Consider the following 14854-nt stretch of genomic DNA (forward strand, 5'->3'; position numbering starts at 1 on the left):
GATAATAACAATTTGTCATAAGATTTAGATTTATAATGTTAATATATAATTTACTAAAACGAAAAAGAAAGATTTTGTGAATAAATATTTTGTTTACAGTCTCCTTGTTAATGCTTGAGCCAGGCCACTTTGCGCTCGTTGTTGCGCAAAAAGACGAGAAGAAATGAGTGTGGTATTGCTACAGTGTTAGTGCAAGCAAAAGCAAAATGAATTGGTACAAGATAGCGCTGGTACAGCACGATATTCAATGTTTAAGTGAAGTTTATATAAGATTAAACGTGACCCCTCAATATACAGTTTATAAAAAGTTGGTGCACTGTCTTGAGGGAGCGTAGTTACTAAGTTACAATTTAAAATAGTAATTATAGCAACCAAGGTTTATTTTGAAGATAAAATAAGCTGACTAACTCACACACGGCGAGGTGAGTTCTGACAGATTGTCGTCTTCCAGTGACTGGGCAAATATAACAATACTAAAAGTTATCAAGTTACCCTTTCCAGCTAATTTATCAGCTTTCAGTGGACAAGATAAGGAAAGTAATTTGACACTGCTTTGGGAAGTATAAATCAGCTAACAACAATCAAATATCTCTGTTTTTTTGTGTTTTACAAGATAGCAGAAACATTGCTTGGAATTTGATAGCTGAAATACACGTAAGGGTCTCTCAGAAACGATGAAATGCGGAAAATTCCCCAGCTAAGTTAATTTATTTAAGTTACTTTGTCTTTATTTAGAAAGTCAAATGCTCTGCACAGTTCATTATTTCAAAACAATCAAATTGGTAAGCAAAGGCACAACTTTCTAAATTTATGTAGTTGGCACTGATAATCGTTATAGTTTTATATTATATCAATCATGAGAAGATTTGTTTGCTACCAATTTCGATTGTTTCAATTGTTCTAAATTGTACATTCCCATGCTGCATGTTTACAAAATATCCATTAACTATCTGTTTATTAAGCTTAATCAATGAATGTATTTACGTTAAACTTACATTTCAATATTCCAGTGAATCAGTCAAATGGTTGGAACTTAAAAGCTCACAACTTTGTTACTTAACAGCACTTTAATTCTTAAAAAAATATTTGTGAATAAATGGCCACATAGTACCTCCTTATGTGACCTGATGGATTCTTTCAAGACATTCTTTGATTTTTAAGAGTAGACTAAGTGATAACAACATAAAAGTGGACGTAAGTATTGAGTAAAGCATGTTGCAACATTCAACATCATATTCTGAAATTGTACTAATTAAATTCAAGCTATCGAGAATTGCACTAAAAATTAACAAAATTTCAGAATATTAATATGATGATGAATGCTGTAACGTGAATTCACTTACCTTCATTATAACATTGTCACGGAGTCTGTTCAGAAAAAGTTCGGCATTTACTTCAACCGCCAGATGAACACTCGTATATAATATTTCAATATTCTAATAAAGGACCATTACTGCACACAAATGGTCAAACTTTATGTTCTACAACATAACAAGATTAAGTAAATCAGTATTTGGTGTAAACATTGACTGGTACTATGGACCAGTCCCCAACCAAAAATCAATCACCAAATGAGCAAGTATTTGGTAATTCCCTGAGAAAACTTTGATGGAATGGGGGGGGGGGGGGGGGGGGTTCTGGGATTAAGTTCTGTACGTGACGTCGGCTTATTGTAATTTTGGAATCTTTCAAAACGACCCACCGACCACCCTCATGGTAATAACTGTTTTTTCGGGTAATAATTAAGACACCCACCCCCTTTTGCGGGCTTTTTGCGGTACAAACTGTTGAAAAATCACTGTCCTAACAGGCTGCGTTTGCCCGCTGTAGCAAAAAGAGCCCGCTGTGGACATAAAGCTGTTTCAGTGTATACGACTTGCATGGACACAACATTTTAAAAGGTCATTATATTGGTGGTGATTATATGTACTGAAACATGTTTGTACTACATGACACATCATCCAAGAACCAGTAGTTGAAATACATTTTAAAATAAATTAAACACTGTACCTTCTCAAGTGGACAAATCAACAAAGGCCACTTTTTAAAGTTATACAAAAGATCAATCACATTCTGTATAATAAATATTATCACACTTTCGAGCCAAATTTGGCAGGAAAGCAGAATTGATATTACATGCCCCGATGGGGAGCACTGGCTCTCACCCGGGGGCATGAAATATCGATCAGTTGCTCAGAGAGAGCCCGATATTCCCATAGGAACAAGGAGCCCACTCTCAACAACAGTTCTACTACTGTGAGGTACTGATTTAAATAAAGATTTAAATCAACAACCTGAAGTTGTCTATGACCGTAAATGCAATGTTCAGATGATCTTTCCATGGTCAGGAAAAATTTATATATATATCTGGTTTTAAAAATATTTCCTTGCGTTTGAGATGTGTCAAGCGAAATAACATTTTTTGTTGTAAAACTTTTTCAAGCTGTTCCTTTTTTACTGCACTTCATAGTTCAAAGCCTAATTAGGCTTCGGATGATAAAACTAAGTAAAAACTCCCTGGCTTGTACGAGCTTAAATGACTTAAGGTTACGGGGCTCAAAAAATTTTGAGTTCTTAGCTTAAAGCGTTCTCATTTTATGAAGACAATAGTGAAAAAGAGGGAGTGTCACGCCACGCCCAATGTAATTGGGCGTGGCTTACGAAACTTTCAGGAAATCTAAGTTTGACCCATATCTATAATCTCTGAAATTTTGGTGCAATTTGGAGACGAATTACGTGAGTAATTAAGAGGTTGCGTGTGGGTAGTCACTTTTGGGCCACCCTGTACGTACTGCAGATAATTTCAGCAATTATGATGGACTAGATGTGTATATAATATTAACTGATTGTTGATATTTCATATATATAATATTGGTAGCAGTGGACAATTTAGGTTACCTCTGTATTGTGCTCTGCCAATTGCATTACTTTACTTAATTTATTGTATATAGTTTATATATAATACTGTTTGACACATTTTTCACTTTCTATAATAATTCTTTCATTCAAATTTCTGATTGTTTCTGAATGGACTCAGTGAAGACAAGTTCTAATGGAAATAAATAGCTGAATAACATATCGACATTTCCATGTCATATTCATATTCTGAAATAGTATTAATTCAATTATAACGATCAATATTTCGCTCCTACTAAATCGCTCGCCCAAATTTTAAGAAAATTCTTGTGAAAAGGCCATTTGGGTATGAAATGATCTGAATCGGTGTCTTTTTGGACGCTGATTCCGAATCACCGGACCCCCCCACCCCCCCCCCCCCCCCCCCCCCCCCCCCCCCATGACGTAGAGTAAAAATGCTTCCCTGTACTGGAGAGTTATGGGCAAAAAACCGTTTTGGTCACGTGACAGGCTAGTAAAACATGAATTCGATTGTTTAGGGCTCGGGTTAGGGTTAGAGTTGTGGTAAGGGTTATGGATAGCTTCGGGGTTATGGTCAGGGTTAAGGTTGGGATTAGGGTTTATGTAAAACTGTTTTGTACGGCTGCAAAACCATAAAAACCAAAGTCATGTGAAATTTTTGGGCGAGCGAATTAGTAAAAGCGCCAATATTTACATTAAAATTTGACGACGAAATTTATTTCAAACAAAATATATAACTGTGAAATAGTTATCCACTGTAAAAATAGTTTTTAACGAAATCTGAGCAGATATGAAGATAAAACTGCAACTGACAAATTTTATTTGAATTAGAATCTGTCAATGAAAGAACTATCAAATCATGAGACTCAATAACACTACACGGATCCACCAGATCTCTATAATAAGATGAGCCAAACGGATTTTCCGCATTTCAGCAATGGTAATTGTCTAGCTATATAAAAATAGACACCCTCGAAAAATGAATATATACCGTTATTATTAATTTAAAGCCGTCGACGAGTCCAACCCTGCGCGCGTTTTGGTAGGTTATAAACCTACAAAAATTTTGTGGTTATGACTGATTTTTTACGGATGATATTTGTTTCATTTTCTTCATCGAAATATTGAATATATAACCCGAGGCACGATCGAATCAACTTTCAAATAGCGCGCGCCGGGTTTTAGTCCATTGACAATGAAAGTAAAGTAAAGTAAAGTAAAAATTATGACATAACATCATTACTAATGTCTACAAAGTATCATCACACTACATGGAAAAATTACTATTTTTCCATCAAATTTAAAGGTAATAATTTATCAAATATTAATCATGAATAAAAACAACATTACAAAATTTAATTTATTCATACTTCCCAGTGGAGTAAAGATTTATAAAACGTTTCTTTGCTACTTGTAGCGCGATGCACTACTGGGTCGCGCGCGCATCAAATAATGCTTCTCGCAATCAAATAATGCTTCTCGCCGTATGCAGATCGGCGAGATGCGAAGGATTGACATCGTGAATCAACTTTGCTACATAAGGATGGAACCACAAATAATCATTGTGTTTTTCCTTATTACTGATATAACTGGTACCTTCAATTCTTGTTAAAACTTCTTTCGAAACATTCCAAAAATGAATTGTAGCGCGATGCACTACTGGGTCGCGCGCGCATCAAATAATGCTTCTCGCAACTTCGGTAGATCGGCGAGATGCACCACTGTGCCTCACCGAGCTGCGAAGGATTGACATCGTGAATCAAATATTTTAGCTTTCAGTTTCTGTTTCATTATCTTAAAATTTATTCCGCTTTTATTTTTATTCCAATCTACAGTTATTCTCGATTCCTTGCTAGCAGTCCGGTTAATTTAGTACCTTTAGTGGGTCTCATTTAATCATTAGCTCTAATTAAAGAACCTCTCAGTCTCACCCTCTCGGATTTTCACCGCTCCGTTCATTTTTATAGCTTTATTATTTTTATATTTTTGCTACACTTACTAACACGTGTGCATTACAAAGGAGCAATTGTTTGCGAAGGCATTCTAGAACGGTATATATTTTAGCTTTCAGTTTCTGTTTCATTATCTTAAAATTTATTCCGCTTTTATTTTTATTCCAATCTACAGTTATTCTCGATTCCTTGCTAGCAGTCCGGTTAATTTAGTACCTTTAGTGGGTCTCATTTAATCATTAGCTCTAATTAAAGAACCTCTCAGTCTCACCCTCTCAGATTTTCACCGCTCCGTTCATTTTTATAGCTTTATTATTTTTATATTTTTACTACACTTACTAACACGTGTGCATTACAAAGGAGCAATTGTTTGCGGAGGCATTCTAGAACGGTATATATTTTAGCTTTCAGTTTCTGTTTCATTATCTTAAAATTTATTCCGCTTTTATTTTTATTCCAATCTACAGTTATTCTCGATTCCTTGCTAGCAGTCCGGTTAATTTAGTACCTTTAGTGGGTCTCATTTAATCATTAGCTCTAATTAAAGAACCTCTCACCCTCTCAGAAAACTCCGCTTGGAGATATTCCTTATTACGCTCTAAGTTATTAATTTTCCTTGTGTTTGAATCCTGTCACTTTTTAACTGTTTTTAGTCTTTGTTATTTTCGGCCGATTTCTGCACTTTTACACTGGGTCATCTTCATAATTTCTGGGATTGAGACGACTTATATCAGCATTTAAGGAAGAGTTTGCTTGTCTGACTTACTTCATTAGACACTTCTGGTCAAGAACTGAACAAGAACTACATTCGAAAACTGGAACATCTGAATGACTCCGCAACCCAGGAATCAACTACTCAGTTATTATCGCTCAATAATCGGTTTGGTATCGACGTTACATACTTTATTATTTGAAAAAAAAAGCTGATTTTAGGAACCAGGGAATTAAAGTTACCCTCCTAAGGCTAACATTAAATCGCTGATTTTATTTATATATATCACTTTTTTTGTTCTTTCTTTTCCTTCAAAACATTCCAGTACATTGTGCAGAAAGTTGGAGATGAAGCCGTAGTACGTACATGTAGCATTGCACTGGATCGAACTTGCAGAGTGTGGTTTCCTCCAGTCTGCGCCGTGCGCTTATAATTATATAAACATATGCGGCGCAGATCGACTGGAGGAGATTGCACTGTGTAGGCTCCGGTGTAATGTGATATGTATGTACTACGGCTTTACAAATTTTGGAAGCAATAAGCATGTAGGGATATATATCTGATACCAATCGTATATACTAAAAATACTCTAGCACAATTGTAACTGCAGTTTTACAGAACTCTAAATGCTTAATGAATACTCTTGCAGGTACCACCCGTATTCACACTCAGACCTGAGTTTAGTCATTTTCCGATACGAGATTGGGGACGGGTTCTATAAACAAACAAACAACAAACAATGATCTGGCCCGTAACATTTCGAGAAGAAAGCGGCGCGCGCAGACGAGTAACATCCGTCAAAGAAAATATATGCTTTTAAAAAAATATATACTTTTTCAAAAAACATATATACTTTTTTATTATTATCAAACAGAGTCTGATATGAGCAGAGCTGTCCGGTATTGTTCTTTCCATTTTTAATTACAAATTAGGTCTATCTACGCTGCGCAGTGCCGCTAATGAAAATATTCGTTTTCGAAATTGCTCTTTCCATTCACCTAACCATGTGCTTTCGCGCCACTTCGGGGGCGCGCGCTACTGCAAGCAAAAGGGCTCTGGATAGATCAACTCTTTCCATACATCATTGCTCTAACCAGAGCCCTCTCGCTTGCAGTAGCGCGCGGCCGCCGAACTTGTGAAACAAGCACGTCACGCAGTACACGTATACACATGGCTATATGAACGGTAGACGTTAAAAACTAGTACGTGGAGCCGCGGCAAAGTAGCAAAATGCGCGGGCAGTTCTAAAATTTATAATGTCGCCGCGCCTCACGTCTTGTATCTTTGTATTATTAGACAACAACATCAAATTCACTGTCCATATTTTGTAACAAAATCTAAAATTTCATAATACATGGTGTTGTATATGTTTTAATATCACTATAACTAAAGCGGACAAGCTTTTTATTTTACAACAATATCATTCGGTCTCCTTGTCACTGTAACACTTAGAAAGAAACACGAAGATTGAACAGCGAGACAGGGAATGGACAGTGAGACAGAAATTGAACAGTCAGACAGAGAATGAACACCGAGAAAGATTGAAAGGTAAGACAGGGAATTAACTCTAAAATAGAGAATGAACACTGATGCAGAGATTGAATAATGAGACGGAGAATTAACGTCGAGACAGGAATGAACAGTGATTTAATAGTTAAACAGAGAATGATCACTGAGAAAGAGATTGAATAGTTAAACACATAATGAACGTTGAGACAGATTGAATATTGAGACGGAGAATGAACGTCGAGACAGAGAATGAACATTGAGACAGATTGAATAGTGAGACGCAGAATGAACGTCGAGACAGAGAATGAACATTGAGACAGATTGAATAGTCAGACGGAAAATGAATGTCGAGACAGAGAATGAACGCTGAGACAAAGATTGAATAGTTAAACAAGAAAATGAACACTGAGACAGAGATTGAATAGTTAAACAGAGAATGAACGTTGAGACAGATTGAATAGTGAGATGGTGACAGATCGAATAGTTAGACGGAGAATATCATAATATGGTTAGTTTAATATCTAATATCTAAAATGATTGCACGGCTTTTACAGTAATATATTATCAAACATAATCTTATCTATGTTATCTATATTAGTTTCTTTTGTAAATATAGGATGCCACATCATTGGCGGTATCTGACAGTTTCTTATATAATAATGCACGGACATCATCGTCCATCACGTCAAACTCGGGATCATTAACGAAGGAAGTTATTCTGTTTGAAAGCTCCCGCCAATCTCCTTTATATAGTCTATGTCCCGTTTCTTCTTTCTTTTATCCCCATTTCCTCCAACCTCATCATCTTCTACTTCTTCATCCTCGTCTTCTGATGCTGGATAATCGCAGCATTTGTTTACATCTGCATCAGCTGGCCATATCTCAATATCGCTTCCTGCAAAAATAATATCGGATTTTATATTTTGACTATTATAAGAATTGGAAGCAAAGCAATAGGGAAAACCTTGCAAACCCTGCGGAGATGTGATTTATGACTCTGATGGCAGAGAGTGACAACCCACTTTAACAGACAAAATTATCTTTGTCTTTCCAACCCTGATAACAACCAGAGTCCACACGGATACCTCGCCTCGGAGGTCGAAGTAATGCCCTGCCTTTGATATTGATAATAATATTTACTGTAGGAAACTTCATATTTTCTCTACAAGCAGGCTCCACACCTCCTACATCGACGCGGACGCACGGCCATAGCACATGAACGAGTTATGAACCTCAATTTTGTCTTGTCTATTCAAATTGGAATGTAAACATGCATACAGATCAATTTAACAGACCTTTATCTTTTACGAAGAACGGTATGTTTCTGTAATCTTCAGGTAGGTCCTCCCATTTCATTAAACCATCATCGATAGCTTGAAAAATATGTCTGCAGGGGATGTGAGTCCTGCTGAAGTTTCTGCAGGTGCAAGTTGGTCCTCTGATGTTCAGTTGGTGGGGCTCAGACTGGTGAGAGGATTTCACATGGAATACTCCATCAACGACCTTGCACACTTTGCTTGACCGTTTACCTTCTAAAATTACTGGCTGTTATTCAAAAAATCAAACCAAGAGAGAACACATAATATTTTGTCGCTTTATAATTCAAATTATTACTACAAAAAAATACTCGATTCTCCAGAAATTTGCCTTGCACATATAATGTAGTAAGGAGAATAACTACTGAGCTAAATATAGAGTAACACTGACAAAGACAGAGAGTACTTACTGTTCTCAGGAGAAGGAAACCCTTGGTTGGAAGACAGAGAGTTGATACTGAGTCGGAGAATAATTACTGAGGGAAATGTCTAGAGTAACACTGATGAAGACAGAGAGTTACCACTAAATGAGAGAGTAACTACTGAGGGAAATGTAGATTAACACTGATGAAGGCAGAGAGTTAATACTGAGTGGGAGAATAACTACTGAAGGAATGTCTAGAGTAACACTGACGAAGACAGAGAGTTAATACTTTAATACTGTGTGGGAGAATAACTTCTGAAGGAAATGTCTAGAGTAATACTGATGAAGATAGAGAGTTAACACTGATTGGGAGAATAACTACTGAGGGAAATATAGAGTAACACTGACGAAGGCAGAGAGTTAATACTGAGTGGAAGAATAACTGCTGAGAGAAATGTAGAGTAACACTGATGAAGACAGAGAGTTAATACTGAGTGGGAGAATAACTACTGAGAGAAATGTAGAGTTACACTGATGAAGACAGAGAGTTGATACTGAGTGGGAGAATAATTACTGAGGGAAATGTCTAGAGTAACATTGATGAAGACAGAGATTTAACACTGAGTGGGAGAATACCTACTGAGGGAAATGTAGAATAACACTGATGAAGACAGAGAGTTGATACTGAGCGGAAGAATAACTACTGAGCGAAATGTAGAGTAACACTGACGAAGACAGAGAGTTAATACTGAGTGGGAGAATAACTTCTGAAGGAAATGTCTAGAGTAACACTGATGAAGACAGAGTATATATATTATACAGCCGTTGTCAGACCTTCTCTGACATACGCTGCGACAATCTGGCTCAATGGTGTGTCCAAAAAACATAACCTAACAATTCTTAGCAGTGTACAGCGGCTGGGGAACATCCTCATAACAGGAGGGTTACCATCGACTCCTGGAGCAGCACTAGTATAGACATCATCACCGGAATCATCCCTATTGATCTGGTGATGGAAGAGGAAGCAGCAGAGCTCTCAGACTCAAATCCAACAACCAGTGGATATATGAGCCGATGGTAAACAAGAAGGGCAACCTAACCACCCACACAAAACTTAATGAACAGTTACTAAAGGCTATCAGTCTCAACTCTGAAGGACAAGATCAACAGACAACATCACTGAATGTTGACATTGGTTTCAACACAGAAATTCCCCGACTCTCTGAGTATGAGCTTATGAGGTAATCGAGAATGACACCAATACTATACAATGTTACACAGACGGCTCCAAAATGAATGAAAAAGTTGGAGCAGGAGTGTACATTGTGGACAACGACACCCCACATGTGAGGAGTCATACCACCAAGGAATCAACTCAACCGTCTTCCAGGCCGAAACCTTTGCCGTAGGCACTGCGGCAAAAATATTACGGGAATCTGGGACCAAAACTAGAAAAATAAACATAAACTGCGATAGCCAGGCGACAATAATGGCAATGAGCAACATCAAAGTCAAATCTAAAAGCACCAGCACGGCTATAAGTGAGCTCAACCAACTAGCAATGGACAATCAAGTCCTACTACGATGGATACCAGCTCACAAAGGCTACGATGGCAACGAAAAGGCAGACTCTCTTGCCAAAAAAGGCTCCGACAATCTGGACTCCGCTCAAGTGCAACTACCAATACCAAAAGTATTATGGAAGGGAGCACTGCGGAGTATAAGTCATCGGAAGATGAGGGAAAGATGGAGAACTTTACCCCACACTCACTTTAAACGAGTATGGAGACAAAAGTTCGCCAGATCAATCCCGAAACTTGGCAAAGAGAGCACAAGAACAGCAACACAATTCCTCACGGGACATTGTGAACTAAACTACCATATCAATAAGTACAACGGTCCCTAAAACCTGTCCACACTGTCTCATGGAAGAGGAGACAATGAACCACTTTATTGGTCAGTGCCCGAAATGGTCTTACCAGCGACGAGGATACTTTGACTCCTTCTACCTCAGTGTGACAGATATAGTGGACAAGTTCTCATTACCAAGGATCATCGGCTTCATACAAGCAACAAAACGTTTTACCAAATGTGGAGAGGACAAGGCTTAACCTTACTTTCTTCACAGATTAACGGTACCGGGGTAAGCACAGGGCTTCAATGCTCCATCTTATAGTGGTTTTGATCTATTCCTTAGTAGTAAAGACCACTGCCCTCTACGAAGAAGAAGATGAAGACAGAGAGTTAATACTGAGTGGGAGAATAACTACTGAGCTAAATATAGAGTAACACTGACGAAGACAGAGAGTTAATACTGAGTGGAAGAATAACTGCTGAGAGAAATGTAGAGTAACATTGATGAAGACAGAGAGTTAATACTGAGTGGGAGAATAACTACTGAGAGAAATGTAGAGTTACACTGATGAAGACAGAGAGTTGATACTGAGTGGGAGAATAATTACTGAGGGAAATGTCTAGAGTAACACTGATGAAGACAGAGATTTAACACTGAGTGGGAGAATAACTACTGAGGGAAATGTAGAATAACACTGATGAAGACAGAGAGTTGATACTGAGCGGAAGAATAACTACTGAGCGAAATGTAGAGTAACACTGACGAAGACAGAGAGTTAATACTGAGTGGGAGAATAACTTCTGAAGGAAATGTCTAGAGTAACACTGATGAAGACAGAGATTTAACACTGAGTGGGAGAATAACTACTGAGAGAAATGTAGAGTAACACTGATGAAGACAGAGAGTTGATACTAAGTGGGAACTGGGAGAATAACTACTGAGCGAAATGTAGAGTAACACTGACGAAGACAGAGAGTTAATACTGAGTGGGAGAATAACTACTGAGGGAAATGTAGAGTAATACTGACGAAGACAGAGAGTTAATACTGAGTGGGAGAATAACTACTGAGCAAAATATAGAGTAACACTGACGAAGACAGAGAGTTAACTCTCAGTGTGAGAGTAACTACTGAGGTAAATATAGAGTAACACTGACAAAGACAGAGAGTTAATACTGAGTGGGAGAATAACTAAGTTGAGAGAAATGTAGAGTAACACTGATGACGACAGAGAGTTAAAACTGAGTGGAAGAGTAACTACTCAACTACTGAGAGAAATGTAGAGTTACACTGATGAAGACAGAGAGTTAATACTGAGTGGGAGGGTAGCTACTGAGGGAAATAAAGAGTAACACTGACGAAGACAGAGAGTTAATACTGAGTGGGAGAATAACTACTGAGAGAAATGTAGAGTTACACTGATGAAGACAGAGAGTTGATACTGAGTGGGAGAATAACTACTGAGAGAAATGTAGAGTTACACTGATGAAGACAGAGAGTTAATACTGAGTGGGAGAGTAATTACTGAGAGAAATGTAGAGTAACACTGATGAAGACAGAGAGTGAACAATGAGTAGGGGGACATAAAATATGAAGTGCATGATTGTTGAATTACTCACACTGTAAGTTTGATGTTATTCGATGAACCAACAAATCTCACATAGGCACAGAATTTAGTGATCGTTTCATCGTTTGCAACACCAATAAAAACCTGAAAAATGGAAGTAATGATGTAATATGTATTATATAATTATGTAGGGGACAAGGTTACAACGAAACAGAACATGTTACAATCATCAAAAAGCGAGGATTTTATATCAAGATTAATATACAATGTAATATATTATATTTTATGTAATATATTAATATTATTATATAAAGGATCATAGCAAGTATGTTGAACCTAATCATAACAATTTGAGGTTTCAATACTTACGTCTTACATACCTAAAGCCAGTCAATATCTGTTTCAATGTTTCTATCATGGCAGTCCAGAGTAACTATAGCTGTATTCTCTTGCATGTTTATTATCAGTTTCGCATCAATGAGGCAGAAGGAAGTCACTGACGAAACGTATGCATTCAGCATTGCACAACTTGCAATGCACCTATTATGTTGGTAACCGTTGATGCTGTCTGTCACAGCAGATGAAAAAGCACTCGAAACAACGACCATGTAGCTCTTTCAAATTCAAGCTGTATAACTATAGTCTATAATGCATATTATAATATGATCTAATGATGCAGGCGAAGCTAGGTCAGGAACGCAGCAATGTGAACCGACGAAACCGGAAACAGGTAACCAAAGATCTCTGAATTCTCTGGTCCATTATTCAGTTCTGATGTTTCACACACATACCTAAAATGAAGTGAATGTTATGAACAGTTATTTTTAAAAGAATACTAACTTGTATTATTTTTCTTCCCAATATAATGATATACCAGTAGTTTGGCAGTCCAATATATTTTCTTATATAAGATAACTGTATCGAGTGTACTTCTATATTATTTAACAAGAATCAGCTCTACAAAAGAGAATTGGAGTTGCTAAAAATAGCAAAAAAAACAAATACATCTAAGTTGAGGTCAAACACAATGAAAAGTTTTCCAATGTGAAATTAATAGAAACATTTCCAATGGGAGTTTTTTAGAGGGTGAGACCTTTTTTAAATAAATTCAATGTCTAAAACAGAATTGCATATACTGCATAGGCTCAATAAAATGTGACCTCCAGATCAGTAAAATTAGGGGCGCTGGGAGACCTGCATAGAGTCCACTAGTATTTAATATTAGCCTGTACTGGCTCGATAAAATGTGACCTCCAGATCAGTAAAATTAGGGGCGCTGGGAGACCTGCATAGAGTCCACTAGTATTTAATATTAGCCTGTACTGGCTCAATAAAATGTGACCTCCAGATCAGTAAAATTAGGGGCGCTGGCAGACCTGCATAGAGTCCACTAGTATTTAATATTAGCCCTATATGAACATATTCACATAGCCATGTGTATACGCGTACTGCGTGACGCGCTTGTTTCACAAGTTGAATATATATTTTGCCGCCTACGGCGGTCGCGCTATTTTCATTAGCGGCACTGCGCAGCGTAGATGGACCTAATTTGTAATTAAAAATGGAAATAACAACCGGACAGCACTACTCAGACTCAGTCTCCTATTCTAGAAAAAGACTGAGATTTGAGCTGTTATTGACCATTGTTAATGGTCTGGCCAGGCGCGCGCTACTTCGTAGGACTTGCCATCGAGAAGAAAGCGGCGCGCGCTACTTCGAAGAAATTTAGACGAGTAACATCCGTCAAAGCTGCTAAGGACCACAGTGTTATCTATGCAGGATAAAATTCATTTTCTTGTCATCATGCGCGCGCGCTCTTGATTGACGGTGTCAATCCGTCGAGATCGTTGCTCTGCGAAGCAGAGCAACGATCGTCGAAGAATGCTAGTTTGCGCGTTACCTGAGGACCCCAGGCTATTATGTTCATTAACATATAAAGAATAAAGATTTGGCGGAATGACAGGCTGAGCGCGGCCCAGTAAGTTTGCGCGGCGCGTCGAAGCGGCGAAGTCCAGGCGCTCAGCCTGTCATTCCGCCAAATCTTTATTTATGTTAATGAACATAATAGCCTGGGGTCCTCAGGTAAGCGCTCCTACTAAATCGCTCGCCCAAATTTTAAGAAAATTCTTGTGAAAAGGCCCTTCGGATGTGAAATTAATCTAAATCGGTGTATTTTAGGACGCTGATTCCGAATCACCCCACATTACATAGGGTAAAAATGCTTCCACGGAGATTTATTGGCAAAAAACCGTTTTGGTCACGTGACAGGCTAGTAAAACATGAACTCGATTGTTTAGGCCAGGGCTCATGGTTAGGGTTGTGGTAAGGGTTATGGTTAGCTTCGGGGTTATGGTTAGGGTTAGGGTTGGGATTAGGGTTTATGTACAACCGTTTTGTACGGCTGCAAAACCATAAAAACCAAAGTCACGTGAAATTTTTGGGCGAGAGAATTAGTAAAAGCCGTCATCATGACGTCATCAGATTCTGTCAGTATTTCAGTCAGGATGGTTAGGTGAAGTTTCATTGCATGAACAGTGTCAAGTTGATTTTACTAAAATGCATCCCGAGAGGGCACCCATGTTTTCGTGTCGGTCTATCTTGTTCCGTTTTTAAAAATACGTCTGCAACATGCGCTTTAATCTACTAGTTAGTAACGCGCGAAAACTTAAACGCAAGGCGCCTTCTCGTACACGCCATGACGCC

At 38.0% G+C, this 14854-nt stretch overlaps 1 long non-coding RNA gene across 1 annotated transcript; it reads right to left on the bottom strand.

Moving 5' to 3' along the window:
- Positions 1 to 8133: 8133 nt before the first annotated feature.
- LOC134815936 (uncharacterized) lies at positions 8134 to 12943 on the bottom strand. The gene is made up of 3 exons (XR_010160325.1): positions 12532 to 12943; positions 12204 to 12295; positions 8134 to 8582 (listed from the first exon to the last, which is right to left on the bottom strand). It is a non-coding gene; the product is annotated as an uncharacterized LOC134815936 (long non-coding RNA).
- Positions 12944 to 14854: the final 1911 nt, after the last annotated feature.

Source organism: Bolinopsis microptera, chromosome 5, assembly GCF_026151205.1.
Source record: "Bolinopsis microptera isolate Bmic1 chromosome 5, MBARI_Bmic_1.0, whole genome shotgun sequence".
NCBI classification, from domain to species: Eukaryota; Metazoa; Ctenophora; class Tentaculata; order Lobata; family Bolinopsidae; genus Bolinopsis; species Bolinopsis microptera.